Genomic DNA, 10,777 nt, shown 5'->3' with positions numbered 1-10,777 from the left:
CCACATGGGGCAACGTGCCCTGCGCTGTGCCTGTACAAAAATCATAGTGTTTTTCCTATTTCGGCTTGAACATTGTAGTTTCGTCCGAGCTCGCTCCTACTTAGTATAAATACACCAAAAACATATTTTTGTAAAGGATTTTGACCTGGGAAGTTTTTGGAGAGCATTGTAGGCTACAAGACACAAGATTTCATCATCTTTCCATCAATTCAATATAGGAGTTTGGATTGTAACGTTAGATCGATATTTTCTTACTCTTTAATTCTAACTGTGATAACTTTCTCCACGACTATGGAGTAGTTTCTCATAGGGTTTGACATATATGATGTTTTGATTAATATTTATGGATTTTAACTCTAGTTCTTTGCTTGAATTCGTGTATGGAACTTTGAATTGGTTGCAACTTTATTCACCAGTTTATTTAATCAAAATAGGAATATTTTGGTAATTATCTTTGTATTATTTTATTTGGTTTAATTCAATGATTCTATTTAGTAATCGAAAGAGTTTGTTGAATTAATCATTAAATCAACTTAGGAGAATATTCGAGAGACGTTGTCCAGAAGACTAATCCATTAAGGCATGCTTTTGTATTTTCACAGTGCTTATATTAGTTCACTTCGTAGAGTTAAGATTTAATCGAGAGAGGAATCTTGGCTACACGTTTGAACTCATCATCGAGTGAATTCGTGAGAATCATTAGAACATTAGAGTGAATTGAAGTAGAATTCGATCCCAAATAGCTATCTTACACCTATCCTGTCACAACCCTTATTTCTCCATTTGATTATTCCGGAGTTGCTCAACTCTTGTCTCTGTGTGATCTATTGTTACTTGTTTTAGTTTTCTTAGTTAATTTTAGTTATTAATCGTCCCAACCAAAGTGTTAATCATCCTGAATAGCGTTAAGCTAGAAATTACTTGGACAATGTTTAAATCCAATCCGTGTGGAGATAATTAAACTATAGTATCTTTGGCTAGTGAGCATCAATTTATTATTGTGTTTTGTGCTCATCAAATTTTGGCATCGTTTTCGGAGATTGGCAATCAATAGTGTTCAAAATAATTTTTGGTGCTAATTCAAGAACCAATTTTATTTTATTCTTCACAGTTTTTCTCTTCTGTGTGGAGGCAACAAGTTAAGTTCTTTGGTGTATGACTTGATCTTCTTCAAAAGAAGTGATCCCATACTATCCAGAGGTGGAAAACGTCTACGACAGTTGAGGAAAGAGAAAGAACTCATCGAGAAATTCTTGGGGCAATCTTCAGCCCAAGAGAACATGGCTAAAAACGGTGAGGATGTAGTTGATTTGGTTGCATGGGAAGCAGCCCAACAGGAAGCAGCCGCACAGGCATCTGCTGAAGCAGCTCTCAGAGCCGATGAAATGGTAGACGTGAATAGAGGACGAAGATTCAACCTGAACTGAATTCTGGTTGAAGACGAATTTGAAAATATTATGCCCAGGCCTGGACGATCACTGGGAGACTATGCCAGACCAGTCTACAATCAGGAGTATCTAGTGTGCTACCTCCTCTGATCGCAACCAATAAATTTGAGATCAAGCAAGGGCTACTTCAGACCATTCAGAAAAATTGTCTCTTCCGAGGCAAACCCAACGAAGATCCAAATACTCATTTGATGGATTTTGATGAGATTATGAATACCTTCCAGCACAACGGGGTATCGAAAGATGCTATCTACTGAAGGACATATCTTTTTTCACTAAGGGAAGATGCTAAGCACTGGTTGTGGAGTTTGCACACTGAGTCAATTTAAACTTGGGAAGATATGACAAACAAGTTCCTTGAAAAACAATTTCAGCTGCAAAAATAGGGAAAATTCAAAGAGAGATCCACAACTTCGAGCAAAAAAATACAGAAATGGTGTTTGAAGCATGGGAAAGATTTAAGGATATTATGAAAAGATGTTAGCATCATGGAGTAGACTTGTGGATGTAACTCTAAGGTTTCTAGGATGGGCTGACACCCTCTAGTAGGAGGACGCTAAACAACGCAGTTAGAGGTCGTCTTATGAAGAAAACTCCTGAGGAGATTGTTTCAATTCTAAATGAATTATCTGAAGATGCAAATCGATGGCTTGCGGTTGATAATGAGAGAAGGAAAAAGGTTGGGGTACATCAAGTGAATTCTAACACATCAGTACAAGCCCAGCTAGACACCATGGCCAGAGAGATAAGAAGGTTAACCTTAGCCAAGGTCCAGAGCCAGTCATCCTCGGTTTGTGATTTCTGTGGAATGGGTCATCTAATGCATGGGTGTTAGGCCTTGACTAAAGGTAAAGTGGTAAATGTTGTGGGGAGCTTTGACAGAGGGCAGTAATTTTAACTCCATAGGGCAAAGGCACCCACGTGTTTCTTGGAGTTCACCAGGTGGTGGTGTGAATGCATGGCAGCAGAATGACTCTAGATCCTAGGGACAAGGAGCTCCAAGACTTCTCAATTAGCAGAGGAAGCAATATCAGCCTCCACAGTCTATTCAGTCTAGCATGGAATATCTAATTAAGGCCTTTATTATTAAGATAGATGAGAGGCTTGAAACTCATATCACAACTATCCTAGAACAGGGCACAACCATTCGAAACATGGAAAGACAGGTGGGGTAACTTGCTAATCTATTGTCTGAGAGGGTTCCAGGAACACTCCATGTTGATACTGAAAGAAATCCAAAAGAGACAATAAATGCAGTGTCTTTGAGGAGTGGGCACGTATTGAAGGACCCCATGGAAAAATAAAAGGATGAGTTGATTGAAGGACAGTTAGAGATTGTGGAGGAGGAGAAAATAGAAACATTCAAGAAGGTGAAGTGATGGTAGATGATGGTCTGAAGAAGAAGGGGAAGACTAGATCTCAGTAGAAGAAGAAAGATAGGAATGCAATAAATGAGGAGATTGAAGAGAGTAAATATATGCCCGTTTTACCTTTCCCTCAAAAGCAGAGAAGAGAGAAGCTGGACAAATAATTTGGGCGGTTCCTAGATGTGCTCAAGCAGGTGCATGTTAATCTTCCATTCACAGAGGTTCTCTCTCAGATGACAGCTTATGCGGAGTTCTTAAAGGATATATTGTCTATCAAGCGGAAAGTGAAAGAGACATCAGCCGTCAAGCTCACCGAGTATTGTAGTGCCATTCTGCAAAATAAGCTCCCTCAAAAGTGTGGAGATCCAGGGAGTTTTACTATACCTTGCTCTTTAGAAAGTACTAAGTTTGAAAAATCTTTGTGTGATTCAGTTGCTTCTATTAATCTTATGCCTTTGTCTTTTTTCAGGAAATTGGAGGGAGAGATTGGAGAAATCAGATCGATACATGTGTCTTTGCATCTGGCGGATCGGATCACAATCATACCTGAAGGTATAGTGGAAGATGCGCTAGTTCAGGTGGATAAATTTGTGTTCCCTGTGGACTTCATTTGGTGATCATGGAAGAGAATAGGTAGGTCCATGTGATTTTAGGGAGACCCTTCTTGGCTACTAGTAGAGCTATTCTGGACATTCAGGAAAAGCATCTCATTCTCAGAGTGGGAGAAGAAAGGGTTGTCTTCAAGATGGAAGGAGCAATGAGGGCCCTAAAAGAGCGAGAAGGAGAGAGTAAGCATGATAAGTGTGGGGTGTACCCAAAGAAGGCATAAAAGAAACTTTCAGCATGGATGTGTGCACTGGGTCGGGCGTGCAAATGAGATTTCGACTTCGATTCAGACCCCGACTAGATGATTCAGGGGAGTTTAATTTACATCTTGCTTTAATTTATGTGTCATGGGGATATGCCACAATTTAAATTATGGGGTGGGAATGTAAAAATGTACATGTGTGTTTGTTTTATTTTGTTTTGTTTGAATTTTTATTTTTTTTACTTTTCCCGACGATGGATTTCCTCGATTGTCTTCTTGAGGGATCAAAGTCGAAGAGAAAAACATTTTGTTTTACTTAGGTAGTGTAACAATTCCCCCTTGGTTTTCTCTTTCTGTCGCAGCTCTTTTCCAAAGGTTTTGCTTGAACCAGGTGTAGTTAATTTTTCTTTTGTTAAGAATAGGGAGGTCTTGTGTTGTAGTGTTAAATGGATATAAATTTTCTTTAACTTTGTTGTGCCTTGAGAGTAGTGAGTGCCTTAGTCGGGATGCCTAGGCTCAATTCTTGACTCTTGGATAAGTACCTGAAATAGTTTGATTTTGATATCGCTTAACTGCTTTGACTAGAGAGTCGTGATAGATCCGATCCTAAGTGAGTTGTGTGCCATGTTGTGAGTAAGATTTGTTGATATTCTGTGCATGTCAGTTGATGTCTAGAACTTTCCCTATGTGTTTGTAAAGCAAATAGAAGTCTTGTTCAGTCTAAGAAGTAATATAAGTATTTCTTAGTTGATCCGATTATATGTCTGTGACCCACCAGATTGTTGTGTATCCTAGTTAGACCCTTTGAGCATGTAATCCTAGTTCTTTGGCAACCACACTACAAGTTTGATCCATTTTGTTTGAATTGACTATATCTTTGAACCTCTTACCTCTCTTGAGCACTTGAATTTTTTATGAGATTGTTAAAAGCTAAGTTGAGGTATGGTCGGGTTTTTGAGTGGAACTATTAAAAAAGGAAAAATGTACATTGGCTGAAAAATTGTGAGAGCCACTTGCAGGGAATCGAAAGAAAAAAATGAGTTTGCTTGAAAAAAAATCAAAACTTAGAAAAAAAAAAGAGTTGTGTATGTATTAGAAAAGAAATTTTTTTTATTCCTTGATAGTGGTAGTTCTCATCTTGGTTGTACTTAAAGATATTAGGAGCTTGATGTTATTATATGTGAAGGTTGAGGTTTGGTTCAACACAAGTGTGGGGTGTTAATTTGTAGATGTATGTATTAAAGTGCTTAGGGAAGTATAGTCACAGTATCCAAATGTATCCGACCCATCCCGCCTAAATAAGTCTTACTTGATCTTTGTCTGAATAAGCTCAATTAGTAGAGTATTACACTATATGCAAGCATATATTGTGTCTTCTGTGGCAGATGAATTTTAATTCTGAGAGTGAGTGAATTCTTTCTATCTTGAGTTCCTATTTGTTCTTGAATTTTATTATGTGTGGAATTAGTCTCTATCTTTGGTGTGAGGGCACATGATTTGTGAAGGAAAGGCAATGTCTTTGGCCTCTAAGTTAGAGTAAGTGAGTAGGTTTTTGAAATACATGGCGCGTGTGAGTCGAGTCTTGAGGCTAGGATGTTATGATGTGGTGCTTAGTCTGCTCTAAATATTCTTGGCATGATGCATTAGGGAAGTTACAAACACACACACACACAAAAAGAACCAAAGTTACGCCTTGAGTTCTTGCTTAAAAGTTTAAAAGAAATAAAGCAGGACGAATGTGGGATAATGGTAGCGAATTCAAATCAATGCTCAATTTACACTCTCTTATCGCTCGTTTCTAATACTTCTCTCTCTCTGTAACCTAGACCATCATTCCTGTCGTCGTAGTCCCCGTCGTTCGTCAATTCCAATCAGGTAAGTCGCTTCTCTCTCCTCTCTCTCTCCTCCCTCTCTCTTCTTCTCTTTCTTCTTTTCCCTTCCTTTCTGTTCTTCTTCACAACGTCACCGGCGACTATACCAATACCGGCGACACCCTCTTTTCTCTCTCCACACCTCTCTCTCATTATTTCTGTATCTCTCCCCTTTCCCCATCCTTCTCCCAAGATCCGTATGGGTAGGTGTGCGAGTCCATTGCACCAGGATTTTTCCAGCAAAATCCAGAAGCGTCGGTGCGGGCGTAACTACCAACTAGGGTTTCTGGCAAGTCCATTGTGGCACATCCCCAAGCTTATACAACTAGTTTTCCGGTGAGCCTATTGCAGCAAAGCCCCATGTATCGATTACAGTCCAGGTTCTATCTTTCTTGAATTATTATCTTTCTTGCCTTTACCATTGATCTCGATATTTTGTCTTACTTGTCTTGCTTTAACTGTAGAATGTGACTTGTTTTACTGCCATTTTTTGTAGACCCTATTTAGCTATTAGTTAGGACTTGCCTTCCATATTTGTTTCCTTAAGCATATTATTCACAATATGTCTCTTGTATTGCTTTAATTGTAGAAACCATTTTTAGTAGACCCCTTATTTAGCTATTAGTTGGAACTCGCCTGTCTCGATTACTTGTATTTTTCTTTAATTTTATTTTTCTTCCCAAGCTATATTATAGTAGTTTAGTTGTTTTTTGTCAATATTAGTTGGAGGTTATATTTCGGTTATTCATTTTATTTTTGTCATTTTTTTCTGGGGTAGTGTTTGCGTAGTGTCTCCTAGATTATAGCGGCTTTGGTGAACGATGGTAGGGTAAGGTTTTGTCCTCGGGGGTGTCCTGGCAGGGGAGGGGCTGCGGGGGGTAATAGGGGTAAGAGTGCTACGGGAGCCTCCGGGCTGAGAGTGGAGTCTTGGAACAAAGGAACTTTGACTAGAAAGTCTACAGAGTTAGCGAGGATTCTCGATAAAAGGAAGATTAATATAGCTTGTATACAGGAGACTAGATGGGTAGGAGATAAGGTGCGGGATATGGGCAAGTTCAAACTATGTTATTTTGGGAGGGTAGGGGGCAGGAACGAGGTAGGTATCTTGGTTGATGAGGGCCTCCGTGATCTAGTAGTGGAGGTTAGGGGGGTGAACGACAGACTGATGACTATTAAGCTAGTTGTTGGAGGATTTATTTTGAACATAATCAGTGTGTATGCGCCCCAAACAGGCTTGGACGAGGAAGTCAAAAGACATTTTTGGGAGGATTTAGATGAGATGATGTGTGGTATTCCGCATACTGAAAAGCTTTTCATAGGAGGATATTTTAACGGCCATATTGGAGCGACGTCTGGGGGGTATAATGATGTGCATGGTGGCTTCGGGTTTGGAGATAATAACGGAGGGGAACTTCTCTATTGGACTTTGCTAGAGCATTTGAATTGTTGATAACAAACTCGAGTTTCCCGAAGAAGGTGGAGCACTTGGTCACCTTCCGAAGTTCGGTAGCCGTGACTCAGATTGATTATCTTCTCTGCAAGAAGTCCGATAGAGCTCTTTGCACGAATTGCAAGGTCATCTCGAGTGAGAACCTCATGATCATTCATAGGCTCATGGTCATGGACCTTGACATCACGAGGAAGAGGGCGATGTATAGACAACCTAGGGTCAAGTGGGGAGACTTGACGGAAACTAAAGCACAAGAGTTGGTGTTAAGTTGATGACTATGGGGCTTTGAGAAGTAGCAGGGATACAAGCGCTATGTGGACCACGACTGCGTGGTGCATTAGGGAAGCCGCTAGAGAGGTATTAGAGATCTCGAAGGATTACTCTGGTGGTAGAATAGAGAGGTGAAAGGAAAAGTGGAGACCAAGAAAGCGGCATATCTGAAGCTAGTGGAAATTGTAGACAAGGGGGAGAGAAGGGTGAATAAGGAGCAATATAAGTTAGCTAAGAAGGAGGAAAAATTAGCAGTTACGGCGGCTTTGACTGCGGCTTTTGGTCATTTGTACGAAGAACTCGAGGGCAGAGGTGGGGATAAGAGGTTGTTTAGGTGAGCCAAGGTAAGATAAAGGAAGGCCCATGACTTGAACCAAGTGAAGTGCATCCACTACAAAAAAAATTAAAATTAGCTACGAATGTCGTCGCTAATCTGTTGCTAAAACGCTCATAGCTAGCACAATTTCTTGATAATCCATCGCTAAATAAGATTAGCGATGAATTTTTCTGTTTAGCTAAAGAATTTGTCCGTCACTAAAACCTGATTTTTTAGTAGTGATCAAGGATGAAGAAGGTAAAGTTTTGTTGGCAGATGGCATACCTACTTCCATAGTCTCTTGAACGAGGAGGGAGATAGGAACAATGTACTGGGTGATTTGGAACTCTCCAGGATTCGTTGTGACTTTGGATATTGTAGGCGGATTAGAGTTGAGGAGGTTGAGGGGGTTACGCGTAAGATGAGCAGGGGCAGAGCGACCGGGCCGGAAGAAATCCTGGTGGAGTTTTGGAAGAGTGCAGGCAAGGCGGGCTTGGAGTGGCTCATTAGGTTATTTAATGTCATTTTTAGAACGAAGAAGATGCCCGAGGAGTAGAGGTGGAGCACGATGGTTCCTTTAAACAAGAACAAGGGTGATATCCAAAATTGCAATAACTATCGGGGTATCAAGCTGCTTAGCCATACTATAAAAAGTTTGGGAGAAGATGGTGGAGCTAAGGGTAAGGAGGAATATGTCTATTTCTGAGAATCAACTCGGGTTTATGCCGGGGCGCTCGACTATAGAGGCCATTCAACTTATTAGGAGTTTAATGGAGCAATACATGGAGAGGAAGAGGGAATTGTATATGGTGTTCATCGACTTAGAGAAGGCGTACGATAAAGTCCCGAGGGAGGTTTTGTGGAGGTGTTTGGAGGCTAGACGTGTACCTATTTCCTACATTAGGGTGATTAAAGACATGTACGATGGAGAAAAAACCCAAGTGGAGATGGTGGGAGGGGACTCGGTCCATTTTTCGATCATGATGGGGTTGCACCAGGGGTTGGCACTCAACCCTTTTTTGTTTGCCCTAACGTTGGATGTTCTGATGTGCCACATCTAAAGGGAGGTGCCGCGGTGTTGATACATAATTGTTTCCTCATATTTTCAAATATATATATATATATATATATATATATATATATATATATATATATATATATATATATATATATATATATATATATATATATATATATATATATATATATATATATACTTTCAAAATAGTGTATATGCATCATCATTTGATTTACAAGAATATACAAGTATTTTCATAATTTTTCGTAATTTTTAAAGGTTTTAAATCAATTTATTTCTGTATTTTTATTATATAAATACACATTAATTACCTTACAAATACTTTTATGATGATTTTATCATCTAAATTCATCATTTACACCCATATTAGGTTTTAAATATTTTTAGTACATTTGTTATAATTACATTTGCATTTTAAAGGCTAAAATTACATATTTTTGCAATAATAGCCTATATGTACTTATAATTACTTTATATATGCAACAATAACCTTTTTATATTTTTATAATGTTTAATATTTGTTTTCAATCATTTTTATGCACAAATTATATTTTTATTAATTTTACAAATTATTTTATTGGTTAAATTTGGGTATTTAAAATCTGGTCCCAATTTTAATTGATTTCGGACCTAATACTACTCAAACAAGCCCAATTCACCCAAGCCCAATACTCCTAACCCAATTACCCTTACCCATTCATTAAAACCCGACCCCAGTCCGTTTAAATCTCGGCCGTTGATCAAAGATGATCAACGTCCCACAAATAACCACCCCCCTTCCTTATATCTCCCTCCTCTCTACCCTAACCCTCATTTCCCTAAACCCGCCTCCCTTATTTCCCCTCTAATGATGAACCCTAATTCCGCCGCCTCACCCAAATCCCGTTCCTAATGGGATTCTTTCCCTATTCCCTTGCCATTTCGGTGTTTTTCCCTTATTTGGTGCTATGTTACGAAGTGACTTAGGTACTTGCCTAAACATGGTAAGTACCCCGCTTTGATTCTGTCCAAATCTATGTTTGTCTCTTGAATCTGGACAACCTTGAGTCCAAGCACGTTATTTTGTAATGATTCTCTCATATCTTGTTGATTCGCACTAAACCCTAAAGGTTAGGGTTCCAGATTTTTCTTTGATTCGAACCTAAACTGGTTCAAACTCTAATTTCTAGCATTTTTTCGTCTATATTCATTCTATTACTTGTGAATCTGCTTATTTTTGTCGATTCCCTTCACTTACCTAATTTAGGGTTTCAGACCCTTTTACTTGAACCAAATCTGGTTTGATTCTAGGTTTCCTTTTGAATAATTTCTTACCTATGTTTATTTTTATGTTAATATGTGATTCTTTGCCTTTTTTGTCTGCCGATTTTGTGGTTTACCTACAATTAGGGTTTCAAGCCCTTTTTACTTGAACCAAATCTGGTTCGATTTTGTGCTTCGTTTGAGCAATTTCCTCTCAATGCTCATTATATGCATTGTGTGATTCTTTGCCTTATTTTTCTGCTGATTTTTTGTATTTTTACCTAAAATTTAGGGTTCAATTTTACTGATTTAAGTACTTGCCTTTAGTGTTGGTTCTTGATTATTCCTTTTTGCTTTTTGATTATTCCCATCCCCTAAGGTTGGTTCTTGCATATTGGCATCATCAGCATATCATACCAAATTCAGAGGCCCTCCACCTCCTCCTCCTCCAAGTGATCCTAAAAGTAAGGGAAAGGCTAAGATGGATGACATGAGTGGTATCAGGAAAGATAATGTTGCGCATGCGAAAAATGTTGAAACTTCAGATGGTCGGAGTACTCCGGCACAGAATGATTTGATTCTACGGTTGGAGTAGAAAATACTGGAAATGCAAGGGGAACTTGAACAGGTCCGTAACTTGGCAAACCTCTCCCTCACCTTAAACGTCCCGGATATTAACCAACAGAACGCCCAAAACCCAGCACCTCCTCAAAACACACCAAACCAACATCCACAAAACCCTCCCGCACCTCATCAATACGGCACACTTCCTCAAAATCCTAAGCCTCCACCAGTGCCAACTCCTCCTCAACACCAACATCTTCCGACTCAGTATCCACAAACTACTACCTAACATACTCCTCAAAATACACAGCAACCTACCCCCGATCCGTAGAACTCAACCAATGATCATCACTACACCTAAATCCCCGGTATCTACCAAAGTAACCCCATATACGTAGAAAC

General features: G+C 39.2%; 1 non-coding gene across 1 annotated transcript; it reads right to left on the bottom strand.

The window, feature by feature from the left end:
* Positions 1 to 1,837: 1,837 nt before the first annotated feature.
* On the bottom strand, positions 1,838 to 1,943 carry LOC117280775 (small nucleolar RNA R71). The gene has a single exon (XR_004511351.1). It is a non-coding gene; the product is annotated as a small nucleolar RNA R71 (small nucleolar RNA).
* Positions 1,944 to 10,777: the final 8,834 nt, after the last annotated feature.

Source organism: Nicotiana tomentosiformis, chromosome 7 (assembly GCF_000390325.3).
Source record: "Nicotiana tomentosiformis chromosome 7, ASM39032v3, whole genome shotgun sequence".
Lineage (NCBI taxonomy): Eukaryota > Viridiplantae > Streptophyta > Magnoliopsida > Solanales > Solanaceae > Nicotiana > Nicotiana tomentosiformis.
Note: the sequence above shows the minus strand (reverse complement) of the source record. Positions and strands in the feature narration are given on the sequence as shown.